General features: G+C 45.5%; 1 protein-coding gene and 1 long non-coding RNA gene across 18 annotated transcripts in view; one reads left to right on the plus strand and one right to left on the minus strand.

Moving 5' to 3' along the window:
• Positions 1-24,772, minus strand: part of PTPRT (protein tyrosine phosphatase receptor type T) — a 1,024,383-nt gene that overhangs the window by 269,042 nt on the left and 730,569 nt on the right. The window lies entirely within an intron of this gene.
• LOC138920242 (uncharacterized) lies at positions 3,275-17,969 on the plus strand. Its single transcript, XR_011431082.1, has 2 exons — positions 3,275-3,459; positions 16,902-17,969. It is a non-coding gene; the product is annotated as an uncharacterized lncRNA (long non-coding RNA).

Genomic DNA, 24,772 nt, shown 5'->3' on the forward strand with positions numbered 1-24,772 from the left:
ACTATTTTTGCAACTTTTCTGTCAATTTAGAATTATTTCAAACTAAAATGTTAAAGCAACAACAACAAAAAGGGCATGCTGGGTTCTGGCACCTGTGAGGTCTATGGCTGCAGAATAGAATCCACAACAAATATGCGTTGAGTTCTTGACTTGGCCGTGTGCTAAGCACTGAGGAGACTTCAGAAACTTATGGTCCAGTCAGGGAAACAGGTGCGACCACAGGAACGGGTGGTAAACACACATTAAGATTACTGCTCTGAAGGAAGGGAAAGTGGATCTTGGGAGCATGTGACAAAGAAGGCTTCTGGGCCCAGGCAATCTTCCCTATCGAGTGTGAGGTGTTAACCCAGTGCAGGAGGTGGGAGGGATAGCTAGGAGACAGAGGAGAGTGAAGGAAGTGGAGACCGGAGAGATGCTCTTGGGCAGCACAACTACTGGCCTATGTAGTATTTTTGTGCGAATTCAAAAAAGGCATCTCTCTAGGCAGATGCCGTCCCCCCTCAGTCCTAGGCCCCTGTACCTCAGTGAGCTGAGGGTGCCTTTGTGAGAAGAAAACGATGTCTTTCTTAATGCCTAGTCATATTCCTCTGGACAGATACAGCAGAGTGCTTAGTGGATTTCAGCCCCTTGGTGGCGTGCCTTGAGCAGTGCACAAACTATGCAGCCATCCATGACAGCCCTGCTTTGAGTTCAGGTCATGGAAGCCTTTAGGGGAATACTAGAGTGGTTAGATTTTATCTGCAGGGTCATATAGAGGCATTAAGGGGGAGGACAGGCTATTGAGAGAGATCAGAGTCATACCTGTATTTAAGAGCAGTGCTACCAAAATTGTAATCCATAGACAAGACAGCATCAGGACCACCTAGGGGTGTGTTAGAGATGTAGATTCCTGGGCCCATCCTAGACCTACTGATCAAAGTGTCTGGGGTTAGGGTCCAGGAATTTGTGTTTTAACAAGTTCTCTAGGTGATTCTCATGCATGCTAAAGCTGGAGAAGCACATTTCCTGGCAAGGGGCTAGAGGATTGAACTGACTGGAGGAACAGGGCCCCTTGGGAGGGTCTGGCTCTCATCCAGATGACAGGTGACAAAGAAGGCCTGGTCTACATGGGAAGCTAAGGGAATGAAGAGAAAGGAGTGAATTTGAGATCTGTTGAGTCCTGGCTGGTGAAGGATGAGGCCCCCAGAAATGTAGGAATAAGACAGAGCCTACACATGGCACCAGGCCTGAAGGGGGATGAGTCTTTACAGGCTGGAAACTACTGAGGAAGATTTGTGAATGTCCACCAGCCTGCTCCTTCAGATGCTGCTGGCATTCAGGAATAAGAAGAGTCAGGAGGGAAGACCAAGATTTTAGCCTTGCAGAACCTGTGTCAAAACTCAGATCCACCACTAACACGAGCTGAGTGACGAGGATCTATTTTGTAACCTCACCAGTCAAAGCTCTACTAACAACCGGATGGAGCAGCAAGATCCTAGGCAGGACTCTCCAGGCTTCTCTGGTTCCCAAAGCCGAACTCTGGGGTCAGGGGCCCAAACTGTGGGTTTGGTTTGCTGGGCCAGGGCCTGCCTCCACTGCCTCTTTCCCCCACGCTGCCAGCACAGGGAACGATGCCCATAGTTGCCAGACATGACAGTCCCAGTGCCGCCCTACAGGCAGCTTGTTCTAGTCTTGTGTGGACTCCCAAGTCACGGATCAAAGAGGCATTGCGGAAGGGAGGTCGGCTTGTTGGCCCAACACAGCTTTTACTGATTCCAATCAATACCCTGTTCTCTAACTTGAGCTGGTTTTCTGGTGGCTCTGGGATCAAACAGTAGGAAGAAGCAAGCTCAGAATCCAGCTGGTACAGGGTCATTAGGATTCACCATGCAGCAACCAAAACTGCAAGGTTGGCCAGTAGGTGATAATAACAAGAATGAACATTTATCGAGTGTCCAGCACGCATGCCCCACTCTCTTCCCTACCTCACCATCCCGCCCTCGGTTCCCAGACAGACTTCAAGCGAGTGTGTTCCTGTCAATACATGCTCTGCCTGCCAGCCCCTCAGCCCCTCCAGTCCTTACCACTGGGCTGCTTCGCAGTCTCCTCCTCTCCTCTCCCACGTGGGAGGGATATTCTGACAGTGTCACACTTTCCAACTGCTCTGAATTCCAAAGACGCAGTCTTACTCCCACAATGGGGTCATCATCAACTCTGCCGGCTCTAAGCTCCTTCTTCCTAAACTGTCATAATGCAGCTTAGTAGTACGAAGCTTAAACCTCCTTTCAGCTTTTAATCTCATGCTAGGGTGTCCTGGGTGCTATGAGTTTGTTATTTTCACAGAAACCTTCTTGCTTTATGAGTCTGTCTGGTGATATTCCCAATTGCTTTTAGTCTGCATTGCAATATTTCTCGGGTTTCTGAATGTAAGCGGCTTGCCGTCCAACTTCACACTCAGCTGGTTTCTGTTCTGCTGAGTGTAACCTGGTTAACTTGCTGAGTTGTGTGACCAATTCCTCTCCTGTTGGCTTTGGGCATGGAGAGACGAGAGAGAAGTTGAGTAATCCCTGGACCCTGCTCCCCGGAACCTTGCAGCCCCAGCAATGGCCTTTCTGGCAGAGACAGCCTGGGAAATCCTTCAATGAGGGCACGGCCTGGATGCTATTTATTCACTGCTATAACTGCCAGCACCCAGCTTGGCACAGAGTAGGAGTCAATGAGGTTTACTGAATAAATGAGGATTAAGAATGGAAATGTAACAAACTCAGAATGCGGTACAGCTGGGTTTGAAATGAAGTCATTCTGATGGCAAAGTCCAGCATTTTCCACTCTGCCCTGCCACCTTGCCCTTGGCCTTCTGTGCATGGCCACATGTAACCAGTTGCCAGGGGGAGGACTGGTGGTGGATGCCTGCAAATGTCACACCACCAGGCTCTGTAGTGGGTGTGCCTGGGCCTGCTACCCCTAGGAAGGACTTGGCAAGCATCCTTGGCAGCTGAGTCCATGCCTGTCTGATACATAGTTGGTGCTCAATTAAATAATGTATTTAATAATGAATGAGGCCCAAGTTGGGGAAGTTCTTGTCCCCTTGGGGCTGTTTCCAAACCTGTATCAGTAGAAAGATCCTTCAGTGCTTTTCCATTTTTGGTGGTTTTTAAAAATGGCCACTAATCCTTTGATACTCCTCCCACCAAGAAGGAGCTCATGTCCCCCCTCTTGAGTCTAGGAGGATTGTGACTGCTTCAACCAATAGAATGTGGAGGAAATGACGCTGTGTGACTTCTGAGACTGGGTCATAAAAGGCAATGTAGCTTACTCGTGTCTACAACATCTAAGCTTCTGGGTAGGAAGTCAGGCCCCCCTGGAACCGCCATGCTGTGAGGAAGCACTGGGCGCATGAAGAGGCCATGTGTAGACACTCTTGTTGACAGCCCTAGCTGCGTCCAGTCTTTGAGTCTTACCTGTCTGGGCACCAGATCAGTAAGTGAGAAAGCCTTCAGATGATTCCAGTCCTCAGCTGTCTTGTCACTCTTGGCCATTTGAGTCTTCTTAGCTAAGTCCCTAGACATCATGGGGCTGAAGCAAGCCATCCCTGCCAAGCCCTTTCAAATTCCTGATGGACAGAATCTGCGAGCAAAATCAAATTGTTGCTTTGTACTGCTAACTTTTGGGGTGGTTTGTTACATAGCAATAGTAAGTAGAACTCCATTTGCCCATTAGACTGGAGAGTTTCTTGAGATCATGGGTAACATTTTATTCACCCTTGCATCCCAAAAAAGGAAGCAGAGCAGATGTTCAGTAAATGCATGCTACCTTCTTAACCAAGTGATCAAAGTCAACAACTCCAGTAATGAGAAATATGGACAGGAGGTGCCTCCCGATAAGACGTTCTGAGAAGGGCATATCACTCGTGTGGTATTTTTGCCAAAAATGCATAACCTAAATTAAAGGACAGTCTATAAAATAGACCAGAATAGACCAATACTCTTCAACATTGCTAAGATCATAAAAGACAAGGAAAGACTGAGGAGCTATTGCAGGTTAGGGGACACAAAGAAGTAATAACAACCAAGTGCAATGTGGGATCCTGAACTGAATTGGGAATTGAGAAAAGTACATTATTGGGAAAACAAGTAAAATTCAAATAAGGTCTATAGGTTATACTATTCATCACATGGTAGTTTATAACATTCATCACAGTTAATTTCCTGGTCTCCATCATTTTCCTATGGTCAGGTATGATGCTAACATTAGGGGAGGCTGGGTGACAGGTATATGGGAACTCTCTGTGCTAATTTTGCAATCTTTCTGTAAGTTGAAAATTATTTTTATATTAAATATTTTTTAACAGGAAACAAACAAAAAAATGTGTACTAAGTCACATTGATTGGCCAGTCTGGAATCAGGGAACCACAGGTCAGAAGCCAAAGGCTCAACCCTCCGCTCCCCATCTCTTTGTAGGAATTCATTACAATAATAAAAATATGGGTTAATATTTACCACTCAGTGTTTGCTGGGAGCCGTGCCAAGCCCTCTCCATGCATCACTCAATCATCACAAGTTTATGAGGCTAGAACCGTCATTATACCCACTTTACAGATAAGGAAACTGAGGCTTAGGGAGAAGTAACTTTCCAGGGTTCTCACAGATAGTAAGATACAGAGCCAGGCTTGGAACCCAGCCAAAGGAATCTAGAATCCACCTGCTTTTCTCAGTGCCCTGCTGTCATCAAGAAGAATGGCCAGTCTTGTTTCCAGGGCCTGGGAGACCAGACACTGCTGTGGGAAGGTGTCTTTTGAAGGACTAGCTGGAGTGAGAGGAGCCGCCTAGAGTTTGGAGGGATGGATAGAGCTCCTGGTTAGAGACTTGGGGATATGGAAGCCAAAGTTAAGGAGAATTGAGGTGGAAGTACATTCGGAAAGCGGAGGGAGACTAAGGGCCCTGCCCTAGACTGGACTTCCCATCACACATTCTGGGTCAGCAGGGGGCTGAAGGCTGAAGTTTCACTTTATTGCGTTTTTCTTTCATTCAGCATTTTTTCTCATGAAATTAAAATAGAATTGATTTTCTCCCCTCCCAAATTAGGCACCAGGAAAGGAATAAAAAGATGGGCATATTGGAGATCTGAGCATCAATTCAATCCAGCAGAACACATTTGTATGATGTTGTATTAGCCTCTATTATTATGGGAAGGTTTTGTGAAAGTCTATTTTTTGGTTATATCTCCTCCTTCCTACAAGAGATGAAAGCTTTTGTTTTTTTCTCTTCTTGGTTAAAACGGTCATTTATTCTAACACTCTCTTCTGCTGGTCTCAGGTTAGAAGCTCTCCCTTTTTCTAATCTTGCCCATGTGGTATTTCCCCCAAAGCAAACACACAGCAGGTGACATTGCTATTTGGGGAACTGTCATTTCTGGTGAAACAGGCCATCAGGGAACTGACATCCTCCTATCCGCAGTGACCCAGGCCCTCGGCTGGGACCAGAATGGAACCTCACAGCTGAAGGGAGCTTCTACATTTATACTCATTACAAGAGCACTCAGGAGAAACCGAGGCTCAGAGAGGTCAAGAGGCATGCCTAGGGTCTCACAGTAAGCAGATATTCTCCAAGAAGATAGCTGTGAGATAACAAAACAACCTGGGAGGGAGTCAGAAAACTCGCGTACAAATCCTGATGCCTCCTCTTAATAGGTGGTAGTAGTCTGGCGCAGCACTGTCCACTAGAAACAGAATGGGAGCCACATTTGTAATTTTATACTTGCTAGGAGCTAGACTAAAAGAATTTAAAAGAAACAGGTGAAATTAATTTTAATAATATATTTTATTTAACCCAAGATATCCGCAACGTTATTATTTTAACACACAGTCAACACAAAATTATTAATGAGACATTTTACATTCTGTATCTCCTACCAAGTGTTTGACATCCGGTGTGAATTTTACTTCCTACACATCTTGATTCAAACTAGCCACATTTCAAGTGCTCAATAGTCACGTGTAACTAGTGGCTAGAGAGTGCTGGTCTAGACCAAGCTTTCTCAACCTTTTTTTTTTCATTATCACCTCCTAAGAAACCTATTTAGACTTTTTTTTCTTAATTTCCATGAAATTTTAATTCTATGGGTATGTTGTATAGCTGTATACGGACTCTACACATAGCTGTTCATGTACTTTGTGCATATGATGCATTTACATAAGAAGAGGAGGATGTTTTCATCCTCCCTAAGAACAAATGTCACCTCTTGTGGGCGATAGCATCTGTATTGAGAATGTATGGCCTAGAACAAGCAGTGACAGCCCTGAGCTTTCGGTTCTCATCTGTAAAACAAGGAGCTGTGAGTGGACAGAACAGTTCTTGTGACAAAGCATCTAGTAGTGACAAGGGTGGCACTGATGTCAGTAACTGAATTGAACTGGTGCTTCCCTCCCACATTTCTGGCAGTGCCCCGGAGTTAGGGTTTCCTCTCAGCCTGCAGGCAGGCGTATGTGCTATTTGTCCACGTCCTCTCTCTTGCCTCAGGGGACTTCACCAAGCTGTCAGAGAGAGAGACCAGAGCTGCTGTCCTTCAGCCTGGCCACAGCTCAGCCGAGGGCAGCAGGACCTTGTGGACCACAGCTTCAATGCCTTCCCTCCCCTACAGGACACTAAATTGATGCTAAAGGGTTAAAGGGACACCCTTGAGGGGCAGCCCAGGTCTCCTGACACCCCGACGAGGCTTCTCTTTCCTCCCCTGGGTGCTCACTGACAGAAGGGTAGTGCCCAGGCTTATTATCTCTACAGAGACACATGCCATATGTTCCAATCCCTCACCCTCACCCTCGCAGTCTACCCCAGAATTGACAGGTTGCTAACTGGGGTCTAAGTGCTTTCTCCCCTTTGTGAAAGCCCACGTCCTCTGTGGATGAAGATACAGATTTGATGCTCCAGCTCCTCAGAGATTCTGGCACCTTCTTCCCTTCCTATCCCAATCCTTCACAGTGGCCAATAGGATTCATCTCCCAAGGAACTCTAACTTGTCATCACCAACTCTGCCATCTTCTATACAATGCTTCCTTCTGTCCCATCTGAGTGAGACATGCCCCTAGAGGCAATGCCACGGGTCATCAGGGAATCATCCAGAACACCTCTGGAGAGAGGAACCTCAGTCCCTCTTATTCACTCTGTGATTCTGCCTGTGGGTACTGCTGCCAGACATGGGTAGAGGAGTCAGACAAGGCTGGCTTCCACTCTCAGCTCTTCCTGCAATTCCATTGACTCAACATGGCACATGTGAGCAGGGCTGATTGCAAAGGCAATGACTTGGTGTCCTAAGCTGGGGATGGCAGAGTGACACCCATGCAGTGAACAGTCTGATCGCCTGATCTTCCAGGGCCATACCTCATTAGACTCTGACCGTAGGGAGAAGCCAAGCTGCAAACTGGAAAGGAAATTGGCTTTGGGACTTTTCTTTCTTTCTTTTTTTTTTTTTGCCTCATAGGAAAACATACTTCTTGGATTCTTATGTTTTTTTAATAGACATAACCCCTCCTCTCTCTTTCACATGGAAGGGGCTTCAGACTAGAAAGAAATTGTTTTGAATCCTAGCAGTAAAGACTTGAAGGGAACAAAAGGATGAACTTTGAATTCTGAAACATGTAACAATGTGGACATGATCTTGGGTGCCCGGGGCTGGTTTTCGGCCATGACGCTTAGCAGCTGAGTGACTTTCGACAAGACTCAGTTTCATCATCAACAGAAAAGGCTTGTTGTCAAGTTGAAATGTGTCCATGTGTATAAGAACCCTTGGAAATGCCCAGACCTCCGTAGGATATCAAGTAGGTCAGGCAGGCCTAAACTTACAACACTAGAGAAGGTCTTTGACAGTATTTTGGGTAAACCATAGACTCATTCAACTTGAGTCAACAATTATTTATTGAGTAGTAATACAAATTACCCATTTTTTTTGGCACTTGAGATATGTCAGTGAGCAAACCAATAAAAATCTCTGCCTTCCTGGAGTTTACCTTCTAGTTTCCAAGCCTGTGAAAGGAGGGGAGAAAATTATAAAAAACATAATATGTCAGTTATTTAGTATGTTAGCAATGAACACAAACCATAGAAAAGAAAGAAGAAGAAAACAACAGAGTAAGGGGCACAAGAGTGCTGTAGTATTGACCGGGTTGGGCAGGCCTCATTGAGAAAGTGAGACTTGAGCAAGGAATTTATGGGGGTGACAGAGTTAGCTAAGTGGGTAACTAGGAGAAGAGCTTCCCAAGCAGAGAGAACAGGACCCTTATTGGGATCAGGCCTGGATGAACTGAGGAACAGCAAGGAGGCCAGCATGGCTGGAGGCCAGTGAGCAAAGGGGGGAAGAGTGGGAGATGGGGTGAGAGGGTTGAACGGGGTCATGTAGACCCCTGTGAGTCCTTGTAAGACTTAAGTTTCTGGTCTGGGTGGAATGTGGGCCACTGCAAGTCATGAGCAGCATCAGACTGAGAATCCCTGAGACAGACCAGATGGTGAGGACTGGCTGGAAGGAAGGGCTGAACCCTTTGTCCTTAAAGGTGATCAATGACTACTGCAACTCAGGCCAGAGATGCAGGGGCCCATGACCTCCTGGGACTATTATGCCAAGGCTCTGGGCTCTGGGCACCTGGGAGGACAGGTTGGCACCTGGGAGGACAGGTTGGCACCTGGGGTCCACCTCCATGCCCTCTGAGTCCACAGGGTGCTGCAGACCCCAGCCTTTGGACTCAACCTCCTTGTCAGTTGTCCAGCTTAACAACCCCCCTATCAGGCTTTGTTTGAGGGCTCCTGCTGGACAAGTCAGGGGCAAACAAGGGACATGGACCAGGCAGTGGGCAGGAAAAATGAACACAAATCTAGGATGTTGAGGCACTGTCTAGGAAGGTGACCACTGCCCACCCAGCAAGGCTGCCCCCAACCTGGACCTCAGGGGTGTGGGGCTGATTTGAAGACATCAAAAGCTATTATAAGCAGTGATCTCTGAAGGAGGTGACCCCAGAGCTTTGGCAGGTGCAGCCTTTAGTGTTAGCCTCCCATGAAGCCTGAGATCTTGAAATCCATTGCTCTTCAAGTAGAGGGATTAGAGCTGGGGGCCCAGCAGAGCTTCAGACACAAGGCATACTGCTGGTCTAATATTTAAAGTAACACAAACTCTTGATGAGGTTCTCTCCTGGAATTCCAGCCTCCCATCAAGAGGCAGAACTCACAAATCCTTCAAATGTGAAATAGGCAACTCAGAGACTCTCTCTTTAGCATGTATAAGGTATGCATCTAAAAGGCACTGGGTGTTTCACGTGGGAGGTGGAAAGAATCATTCCATTGATTCGGATGAAGGCTTCTTCATTGAAAAATATCAAAATTTGCATGAAAGATGTTTGCTAAAGTAAAAGCAATCGAAATACTCTTTGAAGCGCTCTGAATGTAAATATAGAAACACTCCCAGGGAGACCTGTTTGGACTGGCTTCTCGTCTTATCGCTCTATTACTGGGCTCATTGTTAGCCTCGGTTGGGGTGATGGAGTGGCTCAGTCACACTGCCTTGGGCTGCCTAACCTGTGTGGGGAGAGTTCTCCATCAGTTACTGGCTCTCTGAGCCTGGCTCTTTCTTTCAATGACAAACAATCCAGGGGCCCAGATTTTGCCTCCAAAGACAGAATTCAAGAACTGTGAGAGTGGTTCGAAAACAAATAGAGCCCACAGAGGAGGGGTGCACTACCTGTCTCCAAACCTGGGTGCTCCTGGAGAGTTTTAATGGTGGCCCATGCCCTCTCCATCCTGAATCTCTGTGTCGAAAGCTTCCTTGCCCATTCCCTGAACCACAGTTGCCATTTCTGAGTCAATGAGTCCATGGTGGCATGGACACATCTGCCAACTTGCCTTCAGTTGCTCAGAGGACAGAGACTGGGCTAAGTCAAAAGGGTGGGTTGGAGTCAAAGGCCCAGAGGTGGTGGGGGCCAGAGTTAGTCCCATTGAAGGCTGAAGACATACATTCTTTGAAGCAGGTGGCAGGGAAATCAACACCCACGCCAAGAATAAAGTCAGTGTGCAGAAAAGAGGATGGGGAAGACAGACTAAAGGAGGCAGGAAGCAAAGACAATGGAGAAGAGAAAGAAAGACAGAAATCTGGATATTTGACTTTCTGACTACACGCCCATGACACCAAATCGCTTTTCTTTTCTTTTTTTTTTTTAAGATTGGCACCTGGGCTAACAACTGTTGCCAATCTTTTTTTTTTTTTTTTTTTCTGCTTTACCTCCCCAAACCCCTCCTGTACATAGTTGTATATCTTAGTTGCAGGTTCTTCTAGTTGTGGGATGTGGGACGCTGCCTCAACGTGGCCTGACGAGCGGTGCCATGTCTGCGCCCAGGATCCTAATCCTGGGCCGCCGCAGCGAAGCGCGCAAACTTAACCACTCGGCCATGGAGCCGGACCCCCAAAATCGTTTTTCATCCACTACCTAGGATTGTCTGTAAAAACCACCTGAGCTATTTTGAGGGACTTTGGTTTCTTAAAAGGTATATTTCCCTGATCTCACCTACATAATCATTTCATTTGCATCTTCAATCCATTCCTTGCTCTTTCCTCAGCAAACAGCCAAAAGATACTGGCACCCCCAACTCAGTAGCTGCCTGTGTGTCCCCTCCTCTCTCTGTGTCCATGATCCATTCTTCTCCATCCCGAGTCCTGCACCCTGCCCGCTATGAACAATGGATTCACCCAAAGTGCGGACTCCAAACCACATTAATTCAAGTGGGCACCTGGTGCTCCCCAAGGCAGGACAGCTTGTCCAGGAAGCAGAATTGAATGCTGATTCCTTCATTTCACTGCCATGTAACTCCGCCTGGGGAACCAGCCCAGGAAGCAGCTGTGTGGGCTGATAAAGCCTTCTCTCCCTTGTCACAGTCCTCAGGCACCAGCTCCAGATAAGGGCCGGTGACAGAGGCCAGCGTCTGTGCCAGGTGTCAAGTCTTCCCCTTGAGCCACATGTACATACAGGCACACCACACTGCCCTGTCTGGCTGTGTCCATGGCAGAGGGGTGGGCACTCCCTCAGTAGACAGGCTGAGTTTTTCCTGCTGTACCCCAAAACAATACTAGCCCCTACTCACCCCTTCTCAAAACTAGGAGACAGTTTCCTGCAGTGGTTAAGATGGGCAGCTCTGCCATTTACTAGCTGTGAGAATTCAGACAAGTTCCTTAGCTTCTTGGCATCTTGATTTTCTCACCTGTTAAATGGAGACAATGAAGTCCCTATCTCATAAGTCTAAATGAGGAAATGATTGAGATAATACTTATAAAGCCCTTGAAACAGTGCCTTGGACATAGTAACACTCAATAAATGCATGTACCACTATTACCGTGAAAATGTTACAGTCTTTCAATGGTTTGCACTTAGGATAAAACAACTACATACACTGTGGCCCACAGATCCTGGAGGGTCTGGTCTCTGCTGTCGTTCCCATGCCATGCCAGTGACCACATGTCCCCTTGATCTTGCCCTCAGACCACACCAGCTTTCTCCCTACACCTGGTACTAACCCTGCGTCTCCCACCACAGGGCTTGTGGCCATGTTCTGCACAGCACACTCTTCCATCCTTCCTTTGTTTGCTTAATGTCTCTTCTTCCTTCAGTTCCTGACTCTATTGTTACTTCCTCAGGAGAGACTTCCCTGCCTAAGTTAAATGTGCCACGATTGGCTCTGAAAGAACCAGAACTATCATTTAGCACAACTCTAGGGAGCATCATTCACATTATATCCATGTGGATAGCGCCCGTAGAATTGTACGAAGTAGCAGCCTTGCGGGGCAGGGCGTTGGGCCTCAGTCGGGATGGGCTGATGGGGGTGGGGTGCGGGATCTGCACCATCTGACAGCGAAGGAATAAGAACATTAAAAAGACACCACCATTCGCTAACATTTTCTTTGTGACTCAGGGTCTAAGCCCTGATGCCTCAGTCTTATGTCACATGGCTTCTTCTACTCTTCCACTATAGTCTTAACAGCTACAGCCAAGGTACCACTTACAGAAAGAACACTAAGAAAAAGCAATTCACATGCTACCTCATATCCTCCCCTAAAGCAACCTTTGACGCAAAGCTTCACAGCCCATCTTACATGTGCAATTTCACATTCATTTGTTTGTCTCTCTGATTAATACTTGCCACTCCAATCAGACTCTAAGCAACAGGCAAGCAGGGATCATATCTGCTATGTTCACTGGAGTATTCCTAGTCTTTAGGGCACAGAATAGTCCTTCAATAAATATTTGTTGAATGAATGAATAAACCTAAGTTTCAGTGCCCAGGGCAGTCCTCCAGCCCCGAATTGCCAAGACCAGTGCCTGAAATTCCAGCCCAGTCCCTTGTTCAAGGGAAGGAGAGTTAGGAGCCTAAATCACACTGACTAGTAAGTTCCAGAATCAGTCCTTTCATCAAAGGAGCATTGACAGTTGTGCCCAGGTGAGCTGCTGGGTTTGACCCTTCTTACCCCTGCCCATGTGAACCAGGGACAAGACTGGCATCACCTTAGAAGGATCAGATGGGAGGCGGTCTGAGGCTGGGGCTCCAAGTAAGTTGGTCTAGAATGTGGCCAGGGCATTAGCATTGTTAGCTATCCTCTCCTCCCTCTGGGATTTTGACGCAGTTGGTCTTCAGGCTGATGGGAGAAGGGAGGATAGTTGAGAGACCCTGCACCAGGAGGCTCCAAAGGTCCCTTGCTTCTCTAAGAACCCAAATTGTAATAAAGGAACGGAGGGTCCAAACTTCAAGGAGGAGAAGACCCTTCAGAACCTCGGCTGTGCTCCCAAATGAAGAAGGACAATTAAAGACAGACCAGCAAGAGAGTTGGGCAGGAAATGGCAATTCTGGAATTTTGGTAAAAAGAAGACAGGTTCTGCTCAATTTTGATAAAAGGCTCTTAATTCAATTTACAGGACATTTAAATAGAGTATAAAAAAACACTGAGACTTATGTGGAAGCAGCTCAAGTATCCATTGATGGGTGAATGGATAAAGAAAATGTGGTACATACATACAATGGAACAGTATTCAGTCTTTAAAAGGAAGGGAGTTCCGACACCTGCTAAGGCATGAATGAACCTTGAGGACCTTATGCCCAGTGAAATAAGCCATCACAGGAAGACAAATACTATATGATTCCACTTAAATGAGGTACTTAGAGTAGTCAAATTCATAGAGACAGAAATGGGAGCTATTATTTAATGGGTATGGGTATAGAATTTCAGTTTTATCAGATGAAAAGAGTTCTGGAGATGGATGGCAGTGACAGTTGCACAGAATTATGAATGCATTTAACCACTGAATTGTACATTTAAAAACGGTTAGGATGGTAAATTTTATGTTATGTGCATTTTACCAAAATAAAAAAAAAAATTTTAAAAACAAAACATTGAGACTTCAGCCACATTCTGGTTAAAAAAAATAAATAAATAAAGACACAGATCGCACCCAAAGCAGGACATATAGATACGGAGGTCACTCACGTTTTTGAGCACCTACTGTGTGCCTGGTGCTATGCTAGGCTCCCCAGTATCCACTGTATGATTTAATTTGCAGAGGAACACTTTGAGATAAGTATTACTCTTTCAATTTACTGCTGACGAGACAGGCTCAGAGATGGTGAGTGACTTTTTCTAGGTCGCAGAGCTGGTGGCACACTGCCTGACTGGGCTCTGGCTCCTCAAAAAGCAGGTGACAACAGGCTTGTACATGTCACTGAGGGAAGCATTTGAGGACAGAATTACAGAACTATCAGGTCATAAATATTCATTTTTAATCCTTATTTTCAGGCAGGGGCTTAGAGTTTCTAAATATTTAGATTTTCATCTATAAACTGACAGGATCCTGCCATTGACAGGAACTCTCAGAGGAAACAGAATTCATTCCTTTTTGGTTGTCACGTCCCCAAATGTCCTTCCTGCTGTGTGGATGCTTCTAACAGCCTTGATGTTAATACTGGCCGGCGGCAGCAGCCTCCAACATTAAATGAACCCGTTGATGTCAATATTAATTTTTAGTTGCAATAATAGAAATTATGGACATATTTATAGAGCTTTGCCATTTGCAAAGTATAGACCTGACTTGACCCAGACCACAACGGAGGTGGTGGGCAGAACAGGTGTGACTCCATATTACAGAGTGTGGGGAGGAGAAGAAAGCCACGGACATGTCACAACCAGGAAGTGAGAGATCAGATCTCATGTGTACACTGTTTGATTCTAGGTCTAGTGCTCACCACACTGCACTGCCCTACCTTTCATGAAACCCATGATGGAAGGAACTGCAGGCCAAGGATGACAGCGAGGAGGCCACATGCAGCATGAGTCATGCAGGACCCGGGAGAATTCTGAGCTGAGGCCGGTGGGGTAACTTAGGGCTCATGGGAAGGAGCCAATGACCCTGTTTGGGGAGATGCTCTCCCCCAGGGCATGGGGTGGAGGAGGGCAACAGTCCAGGGAGCAAAATTGAAGGTTCTTGTAAGTCTGCACCCAAGAGCCAGCACTTCTTTAAGTTCTGTGTCCTGGGAATCTGAATTGCCTCACCTGGTCCCTCACATCTGAATAAGAACATGGTGACTCCAGGGAGGACTCAGCTTCTGTCCAGCCCCAGGGAAATCCTGCAGCTTCCCTCCGTACAGCCTCCCTGTACTGGCCCTGTGCCATCCATCTCACTCTCAGTACCAGTGTATTTTCCCTCATACACCTTACAGAGGTGGGGTCTGTGCACTCTGAGGTTTAAGGAGAAGTCTGTGTGTGGACTGTGGATAGGGAGAAACCTCATCCGTTTAAGTAGTCAAATGAAAAATAAATAAAATCATAAAGTAATTAGAAGCAAATAAAGCTGGCTTGTTTGATCTCTGGTCTGGACTTTTTAAACATGCAAATAAATGAAGGAAGTGTACCTTACAAAACAGACTGATAGAGTTTAAAAATCAGGTTTTAAAAATGTTAAAATCTACCATCAATGTTATTAAAAGGGAAACAATAAAATGAGAAATATATATGGCAGAGAAAGTTAATGTCTTTAATATAGAAAAAGTTCTTACAAATCAACAAAAAGGATAAACATGCAAATAGGAAAAAATGACAAATGACATGAATAGGAAATTCACAGAGATACATATCATCACTGGGGAGAGAAGAGAGTCAACCTCATTAGAAATCAAGCACATGCAAATTTAAATTAGCATCTAGGTTTGCTATTCTAAGTAGTAAAGAGAATTTAAAATGATAATACAGAGCTTTGCTAGCGTTGAGAGTAAATGGGCAGCTTCATGCATTGCTGGTTTGGGGGCTGATCTCACGGCTGGAAGTTTACAAGAAGTTAATAACATCAGAGCCTGATGCAGAAAGCAGAACTGTAACAAAACAAAATCAAAACCAAAACTGCAGATCAGCATGTCAATTTCTAAAGAATTATATACTACTACTAAGAAGAATCTATTCCAGAAATTCAAAGATGATTACAGTTAAGATTCTTCTAATGTAATTAATCTTATCCATCAGTCAAAGTTCATCCCAAAAGATTTCCAAATGTATTTGCCAAAATTCAACATCAATTTATGAAGAAAAACAATGTTTTTGTAATCCAGAAAAAAAAGAAGCCTTTCTTAATGAGAGAGAAAAATCATGTATTATATCCACAATCATTTATGAGTACCTGCCATATGCCTGGGTACACAACGGGAGCGAGACAAAGTCCTTGCCCACATGGAGGTTACATTCAATGGGTGGAGACAAGTGGTAACGAAATAAACAGATAAACAACAAAAAAAGGAGTGATCGGTGCTATAGAGAAACTCAGGATGAGGGCTCAGAGAGTGACTAACAGTCAACTTCATATTTAGTGGTGAAAGAGACAGGACAGACTTATCAAAGTCAGACACAAAGAAAGAGGTGCCTGCTCAGGCCACTATTCAACAATGCCATCAAAACGCAAGCACTTGGAATTAAATAAACAAACAAACAAAAGCAGCAACAAATAAAGCAGCATGCCAGGGTGTAAAGATTGCAAAAACTCTTTAGAGAAAAAGTGTGAAAACTGTACAAATTAAAATAGTTCCAGAACCCAAAGACTGGATTTTGCCATCAGCAAACTATCACAATGGATGGGGAAAACTGCATCCCAATTACACTAGAAAACTGCGATGAACAGGGCAGAAAAGATATTAGATTGCCGGGTGGAAGATGGAAACGTTGCCACCCTGCAGGGGAGAAATAGCAATCCTAATTCCAAGAGCAGAAGGAGAGACATTTTTAAGTTGATGCAGTGCAAAACTGTCTCCGAAATGTCATCAGGAAAGAACCACCCTCACACTGCCTAACCCTCAGCACGCTCTTAAGAGCCTCAGATCAAGGAATTCTCTTTCCCCAGGGGAACCTCTCTGAAAAATGTATGCTCTCCAGGCCACAGCTGGTTGCACATTGTGACAGTGATCAATGGCTCCATTGTGTAGATTTGTTTTTGCTCCATTTTGTCCATCAGACAGTCCAGCTGCCTGTCTGGAATAGACACACCAGGGTGCTCCTGGCCACCAACATGGTGGTCTCTCTGGGAGAAGTTCAAACCTAACCCTAACATTCACCCCTGAGAACCCTCACCCTACCACTAGCCCCTTCTGAAGGGGAGGTTTTAGGAGGTATGATGGTTAGGAGCCCAGACTTTGGTGTTGGGCAGACATTGGCATTGCTTATGACATGAAATGGGAGTAAGAAGCTTCTGAGCAGATTGGGCCAAAGAATTCCAGACAGAAGGAACAGCCTGAGTGGTGAGTTGGGGTCAGATAGTGAAGGGCCTTGAAAGCCATGATAAGGGGGTTCAGGCTTTATGAGAGAAGCAGTGGGAAGCCATCTCAGGAATTAAACCAGAGAGTGACGTTATCGTATTTTCTGTTTTAAGGAAAGAAGACAGTGGTGATGGGTTGAATCTGTGTAAAGAGAAGATACACAGCAGGAGAGGGAGCAAGGCTGTCAGCTGCTTGTCTTGAGTTCATCTTGCAATTACCTCCTTCCTTTGATAACCTGGAGGAATGCTATTTTTACCACAGTGTTTCCTTCTCAGAGAAACCCTGAATTTCATTGTGCACGAGGCCATGAAGGGAGAGCTTCCAAGGGCACTCATGGTAAACAGTCCTCACCTGTGCTTGAACAGACTTCACCAGAAACACTCACAGGCAACAACAGTCAGGCACGGTGTGGAGTTGCATGCCAAGGAGTAAGAAGCCAAGGGAATCTGTCTGTGAGCCCAGGTGGGCTCCTGGCACACCTGGGCTCAGGGTGTGTGCTAAGGCCAGAAATCCTCAGGCAGGGTGCCCACCATCAATTCAAGTTTAGTATTCCTTCAAAAGGTTTATTCCTAGGGGAAGAGATGCCCAAGCTGTAGTCTCTATGGGCAGCTGCTGGTCTATTGTCCCTCATTGTACTCTCCAACACACAGCCCACCAAGTTATTTACAATGTTAACAAATCTTCTTCCGTAAGTTCATGTACAAAGGCCCTACATCCAGATTCACCTCTGTCACCTGTCTGGCTGGCTCCACATGGCCCCCTTCAGAACCCCACCTCTCACAACATCTTTATCTTGACCCCCACAGAAAGGGCATTGCCGTACTAGCTTGTTGTTCACACTCATCGTTGTGAGCTCACGCTCCTGCTTCTGAACTCCTTGCCTGACCCAAGCTGGAACAGAGTCATCTGCTCTATTTCTCAAGGGGTTATAAGGATTAAACGTCACAATGGATTCGTGGGTGTTTTCAGTGCTTTGCAAGCTTGAACACGCAGCCAAACCAAACGCTGATTCAGAAGATCTGAGGTGGCGCCTGAGATTCCACATTTCTAACACATTTCCAGGTGATCCAGGGACCACCCTTGGCATAGAGACATTCTAAACACTAATAGGCTCCCAGCTGCCAGTTCTCTGTATGAATTCGAAAGTAACACTGGACTTGAAATAAATGACCCAGACCACTTGTCAGCCTCGTGATTATACATGAGATATTTCCTAGCTCTGAGCCTCAATTCCCCATCTGTAAATAATGCCTGCAGAGGGCATGGCAGAAGATTTAGGCCTAGAGCAATAAATATTGGGAGCTTTGGAGGAGCGAGAGGAAGACGTGCAGGAGGAGAAAGAGGAAGCCAGTAAGAAGTGGTAGCGGCAGTGCTATTATTTGCAGTAAGAACAACACAGGCAGAACCAGCGGTGATGCTGTTACAAATCCTGCAGCAGCATCTGTTGAGTAGCAGCAGTAAAAATAATATCATTATAGCTGATAGGGCAGAAGTAGTACGAGGGGTCCTGCTGATACTGTGAGCAGAAGAGGTGGGGGCAGACTAGAAGGAGTGGCAGATGTAGAATATCTCACTGCTTAAGGATCCTGACTCCGGAGCCAAACTGCCTGAACTCAACAGCAAGCCTTCCACTTGGGAAAGTTGTTTGATTTTTTTGTGCCTCAGTTTCTTTGTTTGTATAATGACACCCATCTTGTAGGTGGTTGTGAAGATTAAATGAGTTAGTATATACAAAGGACAGGTTAGAGTGTAGGGGAAGGGGCCAGGCTCTTAGAGACAGGCTCTGAATTATTCTACAGCCAAAGAAGGCTGCTGAAATAGACTCTCCTTCACTAGGTCTGCAGTGCCCTGCTGCTCCATGAGAGCAGGAATTACATCTAGAGGAATTCCTTTCTCCTGCCTTGGCAGCCTGCCCCATGGAGACTCAGCGCAGTGGGATCTCAGCAGGATATCTGAGAAGCTGCAGGCTTAGCCAGTTAGCCCACTGCCCCTTGCCTTGGCTGAACAGAAGAGAAGCGAAGAAAAGTCATTATGCACATGAGGAGAAATCTTTAAGTATTAGCCAACGTCCTTTTATTCTTCTGGGGTTTCCCCTTTTTCTGTTCTCCCATGCAAAAAAAGGTAATCAACTCTGTACTTGTTGATTGTTTCAAGGGAATGGTGTGGCAGGGTAGAAATCACCTTATTTTATACAATTGTTAAGATTTTCCCTGTTTGGGAAGTTGGCGGAAGGCATAAGCCCTGTATCTTTATTTCCCCCAATATTCTGCTCATGGCAGGGAAATCTGCTTATGCAAAGAAGGAAATACTCTTGTTTACATTTTTCTGTAAAGAGTTGAGCACAGGAGAAACAAAGGTGGAGGACATTTTTTAGTAGAACTGACAACTGATGAAATAAAGTGTGTATTGCAAAGCTTCAGGTACCTAGGCAGCAGAGCATCAGGGAAAGAATGTAAGATCCATGAGGGGAGGGACTGTGGCTGTTCTGGTGCCTAGAACAGAGGGAGGCACAGAGTAGGCACCAGATAAAGAGCTACTGAATATATTAGGAGTCTTGGATTCTTTTCTCAGTCCTGATGCCAATTTACTGTATGACTCTGAGCAGATGACTCGCCTTTTCTTGGCTTCAGTTCCTTCATCTGGCATTGAAGATCCTTTCAAGCTCTGGCATTTTCTCTCCTGAAGTTCTATTTTACTTTTTCTTTGCAACCTGATATTCTCTTTTTCATGAATTGTTCACTGATTTTCTGTCTCCCCACTAGCCGGTATGCTACATGCGAGGATGCAACTTGCCATCTTGTTCAACTGTGTCTTTCCGTCACTTAGCACAAAGTCTGTCATGTATCTATACTCAGCGAGTATCTGTTGAGTGAAGGAAGGAACGGATGAGCTCTGTTTCTTAAGATCACAGGAGGCATCACAGTACAGTGATTAAGATACGGGCTCTGGATTCAGACTGCCTACATTTGAATCTCAATCCCATCACTTTCTGGCTCTGCGACCTTCTGCAAATTGCTTAACTCCTTGAGGCTCAGTTTCCTCATTTGTATAATGAGGATACTAATGGTATTCACCTCATAGGATTGTGGAAAGATTAAATAAGATAACTCATGCAAAACTCTTAGAATAGTCCTAATATGTAATAAGCACTCACTCCTCACCAGTCATTTTAGTAGGACTGTCATCACTTAATAATTATGTAGGTAATTTAGAGGAAAAAGAAATTCCTTGTCAGTTCCAGACATGAGTTGACAGATGCAACATTAAGTCCACTTGCTCTAGCAAGACTCCAAGGTGACCATTCCACTCTTTGTGCTTCTGCTGTGCCATCTACACCTCCGTTTTTTCACTTGGAATCTCGTATTTCATTTTTAACATGCCTCCCTTTGCCTCTGCCTCTAGACGCTAATCTCTTTAGTGTATCAGAACCCCCGGTCTCATGTCTACCATGCTCCCTCACTCTTCTTATTCTAGTAAAGTGCCTCTGGGCCTTGGCATATAGTGTCCCCTCTTTCTGTGATGGATTCTCACTTTTCTCCAATTGATTCATACCTGGTCATTGTTCAAGACCCAGATCAGGCCTTTATTACAGGCTGGTGAAACACATGACAGAGTTCTTTTCATTTCCCTGCAGCAATGTAAAAACCCCGTATATTTCATCAAGATAGAAAATGAAAACAACCAAAAACTCGTGGGAGTGCTTTGGTATAACTCAACAGACAATGACACCCCAATCACACCATCTTGTGGGGAGCCCTAGAACTAGCGAACACAAATTTGGCGCGCCCACGGACATGCTTCCCAGATCCTCTCGTTCTGCCATTCCTTGAGCCGCCTGAGCCTGCGTGGGGCACCTGGCGCTTGCTATCTCACTCCACCTCTTCTTTGTGTTCCTAAAGAGGAGTTAATATGCCAGGTACCTCCTTTCTCGGCCTTGGCCCTGGCTGTGTGATTGGGAAAATGAAACAGACTGGCCAAGGCTTGATGGCCCTAAATTGTAATTTCAAGGTAATTTGAACTCCCTTCCTCTTGGGGATGGATGGAAAAGTTAAAGTCTCCTCGAATCAGTGTGTGGAACTCAACAAAGAATTAAGGCACCCCTTTGCCTTGCTCCAAAGCCTGTGTGAGACCAGCAGGATAATCAATTTTGCAATTCTGTAAAGCTGATTGGAACATGATTACAAAGCCAGCCAGAGCATTCTGTCTGGGCTTTAAAAAGGCCTTTTGGAGAGGGACATAAGTGTACAATGTTTGGCTATCCACAGCACGCCCACCAAAGCCAATGATTCCCTTTACATCCTAGGATTTAATCCCTTGCTCCCCTGAGCTCCAGAGCCAGTCCTGCCCAAGGCCTGCAGGGTCGAGGTCCATGGTGGTTCCACTTAGGCAGACAGGTTTTGGGCTGAACTGCTACTGAGACTGATTAAGGAAAATCTTAGAATTCAGTGTTGCCTTCTGTTGGCCTCCCACCTCAGTTTCTCCATCCCACTCTCCAGCTCCCTGTGCCATCTGGATCCCCACTCTAAATCACTCTGCCACCTCCTCCAGGTGATAGAGTCCTGTCCTCTGAAATGACTGACTTCCTGGCGCAAGATGCAACAGGCACTGACCACTAGGCTACGAAGAGATCAGGTTTAACCCACACCCACCATGCTGCCTTGGAACCTGGGCCATCCCTCCTCGGACTCCTCACTTTCCTGAGCCTCAGATCTATCTGGGCTGGTTGTTCTCAGACAGTTCCTCTTCTCATAAGCCCCTGGACTGAGGGTCTGTGAAACTGAAAACAGATACCTGGGAACTGAATCAGATCATGAGTTTCCCTCCTGGGCACTGGACCCAAATAGGAAAGAGGAAGGTTGTACACCACAAGCTGCAGCAATGCCCCAGGAGAAGGTTGGCAAAGTGGGGAGAGAATGAGCCCACTTGGCCCTAGAGCCCTTGGTATAGCCTCACTCCCACTCACCACGCTCAGTCTTGAGTTTGTTTTCTGGTTCTCCCTGGACTCTGAGCTCCGTGAAAGCAGTATCTGTCTCTCACTCATTTTGATATTTGGATTATCACATTGGTTGGCTCATGGGAGGGGCCTTTGGGATTCATTGTAGGATAACACATCCACAATCCCTTTGAAGTTAGGCATGGCCAAATGACTTACTTTGGGCAATAAAATGTAAGCAAGAGTGACCTGTTATCTCCAGGCAGATGCTTTAAGAGCCAGAGCCCAATTCGCCATTTTCTCTTTTCCTTCTGGCATGATGACTGGCAGTGTTCAGCATGGCGACTGCTCCATCAGCCTGGGTCCCTGAGTGATTCTGCTTCCCTGTTGACTCACAGTGGACATGCAGTGCAGGTGGGAGATAACTTTTGGTGTTCTAACCTATAGTATGGATGAAAGAAACTTTGGATGCTTGATGTTTAAACTTTTGAGATGTGGGGTTTGTTTGTTATTGCAGTGTAACCTAGCCTAACCTAACCGATAGAGTGCTCAATAAATATTTCAGGAGAGTGAGAAGAAGGGAGGGGGTGGAGGAAAAGAAGGAGGGAGGGAAGGAGGAAGGAAGGAAGAAGCAAAAAGGGAGGGAGGGAGAAGGAAGTAACTGACCACATTAGTCTTCAACTCTCTTTGGGGCTCAGTTTCCAACTTAGATAGCTGGAAACTAAGGTTAATCTACTGTGCTCTCTCCCATCTCCAACACTCTGAGAACCTGAGAGTACTCAGACACAAAATCCATGCAAAATTCTATTTTCTTAAATCTAATGTGTAGCATAGCAATATTTATAGAGAAAGGTGGCAGAGAAATGAGGCAGGAAACAAAGCAATTGTAACTTTTTTGGTACTATATCCAAGACATAAAGATTTCATTAGACTTCCTAATAGATTGCTAATGAAAAATAAGACCTTTTCCTATTTTACCTACTTTCTGAACATTAGAATCAACTTGGCTTTCCAAGCTCTGCACCCCATTTACATTAATTAGAAAGTTCCATATTAAGGAAAGCTGTTAATGGGCTGCTATTGCAGATGATTTTAGTGGCGAGCTGCATTGTTCTGTTTAATAGCACATAAAATGGCATATAGAGGAGACTTTGATACAATTGAAATTTTCATGGACTCTGGGCCTGAGCTGGCCTTTGCTGGGGGGCTGGGGTTCAGGGAGATTTTCTGACTAGGAGAAATGCCTCCTCTGTTTCCTTGGACTAGAGCTTGTTCTAAAGCATCTATATGTTTCTGACTCCAGAAATCCACACTGCCTCCTGCCTGGGTACACCACTAGCAGACTACTTCTGGATCCTTGTACATTTGGCAATATCTCTCATGGGTCTTCGTGGACATGATGGAGTAATCTTGGAACTGGGATATAAGAAACAGATTTCAGAAGGACAGATTGCCTGGGCCAGGTGGAGCATGTCATGGAGGGCGGTGCCAGGTATGTCCTGGAAAAGAAGAGAGGCAGGATTTGAATATGTTAGGGCAAAGGAGAGAGGACAAAATGCTTGGATAAACTGATGCTTCTAGAGCTTAGAAAGAGGTTGCAAATGAGGGCTAAGGCAGAACAAAAGAATGCCTACACATAATAGAATCAATTATACAGAAAAAGAGCAGGTAGGGTAAAGGGACAATTGGGGTATGATGATGGGTATAAGAGGAGCCGAGGGTGCTGGCATGGCACCCAGATGAAATCCTAAAGGAGAATAACTGTTACTCCAGTTGTCTTGTCCCCATTCATGCATGCTGTGCACAAACGGTCTCACCCACAGATGTTCCTGTAGGTTTTCCTTGGTCCAGGTTTCCAGCTGCATATTGCTCATGGGATCCCCACCTCTCCCTTTAGTACGAGAACAAACTGATTCCGGTGGCGGAATGGTGTGAAGTTTAGGAGTCTGAGCACTGGAGTCATGTCTGGGTTCAAATCCCAACTCTCCTGCTAAATAGCAGCCCTGTATTTTGGGCCAAGTCAGCTAAGCTCTCTGAACCTCAGTTTCCTCAACTGAAAAATGTATGTGCTTGCAGGGTAGCTGGAAGGCATAGGCAAGGTGAAGAGTTAAATGCAATTCCTGGTATTTAAAATGTGCTCCATACATGTGAGTGATTGTAAGTATAATTAAATAAATTTGGGTGGTTTAAAATACTAGCAATTTGGACAGAGCACAGGACATCTGAAACTGGAGCCATTCTGAAAACCAAGGAGCCCAATGGAGAAATGGAATATGGGGTCTCCAATCTGAATGACCCTTGAATGATGCATTCAATGGTGACTTTAGAGGTTGGACATCTGGCTTCCTTGGTGCCTTGTCTCGTCAATATAATCTGTGACTTGGGTGAGTGTGAGCACCATGGGTCAATGCAGTTTTCTTTTTGCCAGGTGGGCAGAAGGATGCGCCTAAGCAGAGATGGATAAAAACCAACCCTTTTATTTGGATTGTCCTGGCTGATAACCTTGAAGCAATGCCTTGCTAGGGAGCTTCTGACGTATCTGGGAGGACAAGGGGATGGTTAAACAGTTGAGTTCAGGAACTATAGACACAGTAATTAGTCTCAGGCCTTTGCTCCCGCAGTCTTTGGTGTGTGGTAAGAACTCAATAATGTTAGCTACTATTATTTCTATCATAGAAAAATATAGGAATAAATGCAAGCACATTTTATTTTATCCTCTTTTTACTACAATATCATGTTTAGGTTTGTCCTCCATGCTGTCAGATTCCATCAAGCATCTTGGATTTAGTTCTAGACATGGTGCTGGTGACCCATGACAGATCCTGATCACGAAGATGAGGTGGTGAAGGACCTGGATATCATGTCACACTAGGACTAATGAGAAGAATTTTCCAAGAAGAGAATATTTTGTTGCTTCATGACGTTGGTTGCATTCTAGTAATCACATGGCAGCCATGTTGAGGGATTATACATATTCTTTCTAAGTAGGATCAGTGGGTGGAGGGGTAGAGAGGTAGATATGACAATAAAGATGGAAGATTTATGCTGAGT

Source organism: Equus caballus, chromosome 22, assembly GCF_041296265.1.
Source record: "Equus caballus isolate H_3958 breed thoroughbred chromosome 22, TB-T2T, whole genome shotgun sequence".
NCBI classification, from domain to species: domain Eukaryota; kingdom Metazoa; phylum Chordata; class Mammalia; order Perissodactyla; family Equidae; genus Equus; species Equus caballus.